Here is an 8,795-nt window from a genome sequence, read left to right as displayed (position 1 = left end):
ATGAAGGTAGCAATGAGAGATGATATCATTATATGGGTTTTGCACACGAATAAATGGGATCATAAACTTATTAGAAACACGTTAGGTATGGACATTTCTACACACTTCATTAACTGTGCACGTGCAAGAAACGTTTATATTTAAAGGATGCAATCATTCACAGGAATGGATGGAACTGGCTGACTTCCCAGTTTCGATTTACTTTTCTTTAACGTGTCGTCTTCTATTGTTTCATCTATATAAGAACCGGCTGTTTGCCTGCTTTTCACATTGTTGCACGAGTTTTACAGGATGACGATGGAGCGTCCGTTGTCACTGTGCCACTATAGCAACTCAATAATGTTATGTAACTGTACAGTTAATTATCGCTCAAGGCAAGGGTTAATACAGGTGCAGTAAGGATACAAATTCCTCAACATATTCAAGGTTTGTTGGTTTCTGTGCATGAAAAAGAAAACTCTCCATCAGAGAAAAAAAACAACTTAACGTCCACGAAACGTTGGAAAACTGACGACGCTGTTTATTCAAGAAACGGAATTCACGCTTGAATACCGATAGGAAAAAAGTGCAACTAAACGGTCGCGCTTTGCGCACAACGTTGAAACTGCGGGTACTTTGCTGTATTTGCCCTTGCCGAGGTTGCAATTATTTAAACTGCTCCAAAAGTGCGATTTCTGTAGGCTATTCAACAAGAAATTTGTGACTGCCCGAAAAGGCCATTTCGTCTTGTGGGGATCGAACACCTTGTACGTAGTATTGGCAACTCGCAAAGATGTGTCTATATCATACGAAACAAATATGAAAATGCACTTCATTTGTCACGTAGCGTGCCAACGAACGCATAGAAATGAGGGAATCGAATCTGCGGCACAAATTTTTTATTCTCCCTTCGCGCACCTACCGGATTGCACAACCCACGTCTCCTCGCATAGCACTTGTTGAGCGAGACGCCATCTCCCAAAACAAACCACGAAATCGCTCTTGGTGCACCTTCGACGGAAAATCGTAGCGCTCGTTGCGCTCGCTGTGGAATTCCCCCCCCCCCCCCTTTTCGACTGCCACCAACTTGTTGGTCGCAGTCGAAAAGGGGGAACTTTGCGTCGCGTGCGACGAAAATCTTACTTCCGATTCGATGAAAATTGCATCATGAGAAACAAGCTTTAGGCATTTCTCACCGTTCGCACGTGCCGACTTGCCACGCACTTCGGAGGCGACTCGCAGGCTTTGCGGCGGCTCCGCTAGATGGCGTTGAGTGCTCTGAGGGAAGCGCGAAAGAGGAATTCCGCTGCGGTACACACCTTGCACATAACTCGTTTTGACGGTGGCAATACAATGTGCTGCTATTTTGATTCAATGCTAAAGCATTGCCGTCAACAGTAATCGGGAAATGGGTTCTGCTGACTTTATTTATTGTGTAATATCTCTTTTTTCTTTGGCTGTTTTACTTGTGCGTACTTGCATGTGTCGTTGCATTTTCGTACTGTAATACTCCACTAACAATTTTCGGGATTGACATCATTACTTATCTTAATTTCTTCTTTCTTTCATGTATTTTGTTATTTCTGAGCCTTTAGAATTGTATAGTATTTTCTCCCGTTGCGTCTGCTTTATTTTTTAATGATGTTTTGACAGGGGAGAGATATATTCGAGAGGTACGTTTACAGAATATTGTCGCGGTCACCGATAGGGTCAGTCGGCTGTGTCATCCCATGAAGACGAAATGCCATTCCTCGGTGTTCTTGATACGGCCGCCGTTGCACACCTTACACACGTCGCATACGTTACAGAAAAGCACGGGACAGGCTGGCTGAAGCGCCACATGCGCAGGCGTCGGAAATAAGGGTCTTCATCGCTCTGCCAAGCAGTAACCTTTGCATTCAATAGGTAAGTTTTGAATGCCTCGTTAGGTGTCTTGCTGGATGTGGCCAAGACAGATGATTATTGTTGTGAGATATGATAAGCCCCAAAGGGTCTAAATTTGTTTAAGAGCAATTGTTGTGGGCCAAGATACGCCCCATATGGTGCGAACTTTTCTAGGACAGCTGCACGCCGGTGCTCGGAACAATTATACTTATTCGGTGGCCGACCTGTGCCCAGAGTTCCAGCTAGGAACGAAGCACCCGCGTTCAGTTTTCTTCTTTGTTTTATGGGGCATCTTTACCACAGCTCACAAATACTCAAGCCACGTAAAAAATAAACAAACCAGGTAAACAGTGAAAAAAAGCGACGCAGCAGGACCCCCCCCCCCCCCCCCCCCCCCCGCCCTGACGACGCCGATCCTACGGAGAATCTGCAACGGCGGTGGCGGCATCGCCCATGATGACAATGATTTAATGGCATTCCCTTTGAAACTGGCCGAGGAAGAAATAGTCGCCTATCCTGCCTGATTTAATCAGGTGTGCTATACATTTTTTCATCAAGCATTTGTGTATAGCACTGCTTAATCCTTTTTTTTTGTCCCTTCAAAATCTACCTTTAACAGCTAGCCATCATTGTAAGATATCCGGTCGTATCAATCTCGCATGCATTTTTCCCATCAATACTCTAAACATCTCTTGCTTGTCTTTACTGCTCTGAAGGGTTGAAGCTTCCGTCCACTTTAAACCCAAGCGTCGCTGTAAATCCCGCGTGACCCCACCCCCCCTTCTTGCGCTAAAACTAGCACGCGCGTCACATTCGGCTTCGCATCCGGACCTCTTCCCCCACTCTGTGCTTCCAATCAGTCCGCTTTCCCGCGAAGTGTTTCCAATAGAAGGTGCCACGTTCGGACGCGCCTACTTCATCGAGGCCGACTTAGAGGACGAGGGGGAGGAGGACTGCAGGGCTTCTGGAAGGTGCACGTTACCTACGGCCCAGGATGGATGGATGATATGAGCGTCCCCTTTGGAATGGGGCGGTGGGTTGCGCCACAAAGCTCTTGCTATTATACTGCCTCATGCTCTACCTAGGTTAAAAAGAAAAAAAACACGCACGACGAGTTCCAATAGCCACATTTTCTGACTCCCTATTGTGAGCTTTGTTCTTGTATGTCTCCGTTATTTGTCGTTTTCCTGCTTTTCTTCCCCCAATCTCCCAACAGCCTCTAGTAAGAGATTTACTAATCTCTATTGCGGATATGTTTACTTTCCCCCTGCTCTCGCTGAACCCAAGGGATTCAAGGAGTTCAGTGGTGCCTAAATCGACCGCTGGGCAGATATCTTCACATTCTAATAAAACATGCTACATCGTTTCCCTAGCTTTATCACAGCAAACACATGCTTCTTCTCCATTCTTATATCTCCCTTAATAGCTGCGTGTTCTAAGGCATCCCGATCTCGCTTCAAGAAGTAATGAGCTTCCCTTTCAGTTAACATAAAACGTTGCTTTCCTGATTTTGTTTTTTCCTCCTAAGTAGTTACTCATGGCAGGTTTCTTTTCCATTGCCACCACCTGTCAGATTATTTCAGCCTCTCTGACTTTCCGCTTGACGTTCCTTGTTGCTGTGTTGCTCACGTTACCTACGGTAGCCCAGCGCCCCCTGCAGCAGCGCCCCTAGCTGCAGCGGTGCGCCGAGAGACCCTGTCTGGCAAGCGAAACGCGCCCAGCTTTTCACACCCCCCCATTCCAGCTTCCCAAGCCTCGTAGTGAGAAACTAAGGCTCTGGACGAGACGGTGGCCTGATGACGACATCACGATAGCAGTGTTCAATTTATAAACTTGTGTTACCATTTTGTGCAAACCGCCAAATTCTCGGGCAATCGCCCGCAGTGGGTATGAGCCACTTGTGCAGGGGAAACAACAGCAATAACAGAATCGTCAATGACGGCGGCGATCACCCTAACAATAGAAGAGTGCAAACAAACAAACGACAACTATGAAAATGGCATACTGGAACGGATGGACGGACACAGGAAAAGCAAATTGAGAGCGTTTAACCAGGTGTCGTTTAAAAATTAAACTTGGCTGTTGATACTCATGTGTGTTTAGTCGGAATTTATGCAGTGCGGTCAATAAAGCCAAATGCGCTTACTGGATATGACGCCGTACACAAATGACATGGCATGATGTGTGTTCTACGCCCCGATTTGTTAGCCAACACACGAGGTGGCATTTAGAACATCTCCATTGACGCATGCATACGTTACTTCATCTTCGGACAAAGCTATTATTGTCTTGTTATGACGGAGCTTGTTGCGACTGCAGAAAGCGGAAAACGCGAGTCGGAGTCCTGATTCTTTGCTACTGTCCTAAGTTGGCGTTATACCATACTTTGAAGTCAATGTAGTGGAAGGACCTAAATTTTTGAAATTCGTTTTCTTCCTTCAGCGGATCCTAAGACAGAAGGGCTGAACATTAAGTACAACACTTTCACTTATTTATCACACACTACGAACGTAACAACTTCAACGCTTGCTTAAAAAGGCTACTCAGCTATGGTTATTCTTTCACGTTCGAAATCTACAAAGGGTGAAGATTGAAAAGTAGCAAAAATATTAAATACATCGAAGCGAAAACATCATTACTACAGCCATGCCGGACAACTAAATACTAATACTCCAGAGAAAAGCAGACTTTTTCATTATTCGCCCGTCAAGCGGCACAAGACAGCTGAGCTGAATGACGTCACCACATGCATACGAACGTAAAATGTACAAGCGGATCAAATTTGTTATGTATACTATGGTTATGAGTAAGCTCATATACAGATACAAGCAGCTACAAAAAATCCACCACCGTCATAGAGTCAGCTAAACATATTATTGCACAATTCAATCCGCCATCGTATAACAACTAATACTTGAGATAACGAAGCACGAAGGTTGCAGTCAATTGGCGCACAGCGAACAGTCCAGCACAAGCAGCACGATACAGCAAGCCGAGCACGCTGTTGCAATGTTCCTCAGCGTTCTTTAGCACTTCAGTATGTGCATAACAGAATGACGTGATGGCGTCTGTGTTAGTGGCTCGAAATATAGTTGACACTATCGTAATCAACAAAGCAATAAACATCCATTGAAGAGTGAGGAAATTCCCAGGCACGTTTGACCATGGCTTCACAGTTTTGTGCGACGCGAACACAAGAAGCACGAGCTTGCGCCATTAAATGCGCAATTAAACACTAATGTGTAGGGAAGAGAAGGGTGCAAACAAACAATAAGCGTTCACTTTACGAAGATAATTACTCTTTGCGCGATCTGGACTTGCACATACACGTTCTTTTTTTTTTTTTTTTTTTTGCCGTGAGAACGCTTTACAGGCGTGCGGCGAATACACAACGGGATGTGTTTTGACGGCGTACCTCCTACTTAATGACATATACACCAACAGATTCGGGTTGCTTGCTTTGTGGTGGGAAAGGGATAGGAAAGAATAAAGGAAAACAAAACGCAAAGTTCTTCACAATGTACGCTCGATGTCTTGTTCTTGGGCCAGTGTTGATCCCGGGCTATGGCCGACGTCACGGGCAGTCGTTCTTGTTTAAAATGTCGACGGTCGCCAACCAGCGCGTGTAGTTGGCCGATCCCACGATTCTGGCGGTGCCCGTGAGGTTGACCTGGGACGGTCGCTTATTGCACTGGCTCTCCCAGTCTTCGCATTCTATATCGAACAGTGCCATGCCGATGTCACTGTGGACGCGCCTGATGCTGCAGTACTGAAATGGAGGTTGACAATCAGCGCGATCATAAGCTTAACAGCTTTTTCGCAATCAAGGAGACAGCACTTGCATTGCTAAATTATACATCGAAGATTGTTTAGAAATATCGATTTGATGGTGTCGCAAAAATTCTTCATGCACATACACTTTTGCGAAGCCACGAGTTTGCATGGCATACAGCGAAGGATGATACTGTACTATAGCGGAGAAACTAATGTATGTACGAGCATGTTTAGTCTTTAGTTTACCAGAAGCAATAAACATAGTGAAATTATTATGCTGAATTGGCAGCAGTTACAGTTAATTGCAGTTGCGTAAGCTTCACTGCAAATTTTCAGGTCACGCAGGCATCAAGTGGTAGACATATTTATCACCTATCAGCGCTAGCTCACAAATGGTGTTAGAGGATGCTTTTCTGGGCATTAGATCGGGACTCTATATGCGGCACACACGCATGACACAGACGGCCAGGGTTAACATTGCGGATATCAGATTGAAACTTTGCTTGTCTGCGAACGATGAGCGCGTGATATCTTACAGACTAGGACCTTCCAACTTAAAGAAAAAGAAATAAAAGGCAACTACGATATCCTACCTTATACTCAATGGTATGCAAGCTTTCGTAGGTCGTCAAGATCTGGTCCTCCGACGTCAGCTGGCCCATCATCACAAACTGCTGACCGTCAGAGACTGATCCGTTGTACCAGTCTTGTGCGTCGTTACAGGTCTGCGAAAAAATAGATTTACTCTACATTGAATGTGCGCCGATAAGGAAGTCCGACGCAACTGTCTCCTCCGTCTTCACACATGCCCCCTAATTTCGCCAAAGGTAACAGCTGCTGGTAAATTTTCATGCGCTTATCTAGTAATTCCTCCTTGCATTTATGATAAATGAGATCTTATGCGCCTCTTTATACATCTCAACTCCAACAAGATGCACAAAAACTCTATTAAAGTAGTACACGCCCTCCCCAGCGCAACCGCAAATTACATGTACTGTCGTAATATAGTTGTTCAAAATAAAAGGTGCGCGTTATAGGGTAAGAGCTTAAGAGGGAAGAATAAGTGAAAAGAGAGGGGAGAAGAAAACCCAAAGTGTAAAAAGGAATAGTTGAATGAAAGGAGAACAAGAAGAGAGAGAATGTAATAATTATAATAATTACTAATTACTGCTACTAATAATAGTAGGTTAGTAGTAGTAGTAGTATTAGTAGTAGTCGTAGTAGTAGTAGTAGTAGTAACAGCAGTAACAGCAGGGCAGAAGCGAGTTTATCGGTGTACTAGGACAGCCGCATGCACAGTTGCAAACAAGATTGCTCGTGCTTGTACAGCTTGGCACTCGAACAGGCCCGTGCACCCAGGAATTGAACGTCAAATAAAATTATATACAGCGAGAGCGCGATGATCAAACGGTAACGCCTTATCTTTCTTTCCCTTCAGTTGCTCTTGTTGTTGTAGCACATATAGTACATATGGGAGGCATATACGCCAGTACACTCACGTCTGCTGACGTTCTCGGCGGTGGCGGGACGCCTACGGGAGGCTCGCAAACCGTGTCTAGCCGCGCCGGCGGCGTCTGTGCCTGGTAGTGGCGGGTGCAGAAAGAGAACGAGATGGCCCGGGAAGGGTAGTCATCGATCCTCGTGAGGTTCTCCATGTCATCTACGCTCCTCCGCTTGAGCACAAAAGAACCGTCGGGAAGTTTAGTGGGAAGGTATAGAGCTCGCATCAAAACAGACGATTTGCGAAGTTCTACAAGTCGGCCCTGCGATTCATGGTTCCAGTCTGAGAACTCCCGTCCGCCGGAGAGAGCTAAATAAAGCGGAGCATTCTTTCGCTCTTTCCCCGGGTTTGCCTGGTCCTCGTCGGGGTAGCCTACGTTCGAAAGTTACATAACGATAGCGCGTACGACGCTGCGTCGTGGTGTTTCAAACTGTCATTGTTACCGCAGAAACACACGGGGACATGAGCAACCAGATGTGCTTAAGCACAAATAAATTCCAACGTTCAAGCAGTGGATTATAGCATCTGTTGTCAGCAAGAATGCTTCGCATAAGAGTAAATTTCCAAAATGTATGGGATCTGCCTAACGACTGAGTCCGAGCGACAAGTGCTGTGAGGTCAGGGGGAAAAGTGTGGACACAACACAGAAGCGTGAGTCTGACACACTCCTAATTTCGCTCTGACACGCTCTCCTAATTTTCTTTATTTGCCCCAAATATTCGGCCTCATCTCAGCGCCGCACCTGTCCTCAAGAACTAGAACACCACTCCCGTTCTCTCATGGTAGGACACCAGAATAAAAGCAATGAGTAGAGGAGAAATGGTACGGTTACTTGTGGAACTGATGGAAGACCTGCAGTGCCAGCAACATCATTCCGTTATGTCTGAACAGTCGGAATAGCATTATTTCAGAAAAATCGCATATCGAATAGGACGGCGTTTGTTAGGACGTCGCATCCTTGAGCCTTGTGCTTGGGATCCAACGTAACGATGTGGCATAAGGGACCGAGGGTTACTTGTCATGGGAGACGGCCGACCAGGCGGCTGGACAGGAACAGGACGCAGCTTTGCCAGGAACTCAACAATTTATTTACGAGCTGAGAGATAGAAATGGGTGAGCGTGTGTGAGGGGGTAAAAGAATAAGGCAACGCCACTTATGTATGCTTCAAAGCTTAAAAAAGTGCCTAGTTCCCTAGATGAGGAAGTCCCAATGTTCTTCCGCAAGTAAGCCAGGTCCATTGTTTGGCTCTGTGATCGATAGACCCTTATCTCCTCTCCGAGTCGTCACAACCTCTTCCCTCAGAAGCTAGAGGGTCTGCCCTCGCAAGTGGTCTAAAGTCCTTTCTTCCGTGTGAGCGGAAGCAATTTGGAAGCCCCAATATTGGTTGGGCAGTTGATGTCAGCGAGCATCACGTCATATTCAGACACACAAAGTGTGAGTCACGCGCCAAAGTTGTTGTGACGTAAGGACAAATCGTAACACGCGTCTTTTCTGTCCAATGCGATGAGCCCGTACTTGATTATGAGCGGCAGTTTTAGGGCACCGAAGCGGACAAGAAAAAAACATTGCCCGCAACAACACGAGAAATGGTAGGCTTAATGGTCACATGAAATTAAAAAAAATATTAGCACATAAGCATTCAAGAGCTTTTGTAGC

The 8,795-nt window shown here is 45.7% G+C and overlaps 1 long non-coding RNA gene across 1 annotated transcript; it reads right to left on the bottom strand.

The window, feature by feature from the left end:
* Positions 1-4,718: 4,718 nt before the first annotated feature.
* LOC129387139 (uncharacterized) lies at positions 4,719-6,569 on the bottom strand. The gene is made up of 2 exons (XR_008614434.2): positions 6,231-6,569; positions 4,719-5,632 (listed from the first exon to the last, which is right to left on the bottom strand). It is a non-coding gene; the product is annotated as an uncharacterized lncRNA (long non-coding RNA).
* Positions 6,570-8,795: the final 2,226 nt, after the last annotated feature.

Source organism: Dermacentor andersoni, chromosome 3, assembly GCF_023375885.2.
Source record: "Dermacentor andersoni chromosome 3, qqDerAnde1_hic_scaffold, whole genome shotgun sequence".
NCBI lineage: Eukaryota > Metazoa > Arthropoda > Arachnida > Ixodida > Ixodidae > Dermacentor > Dermacentor andersoni.
The sequence above is the reverse complement of the archived record's forward strand: the minus strand, read 5'-3'. Positions and strand labels throughout refer to the sequence as shown.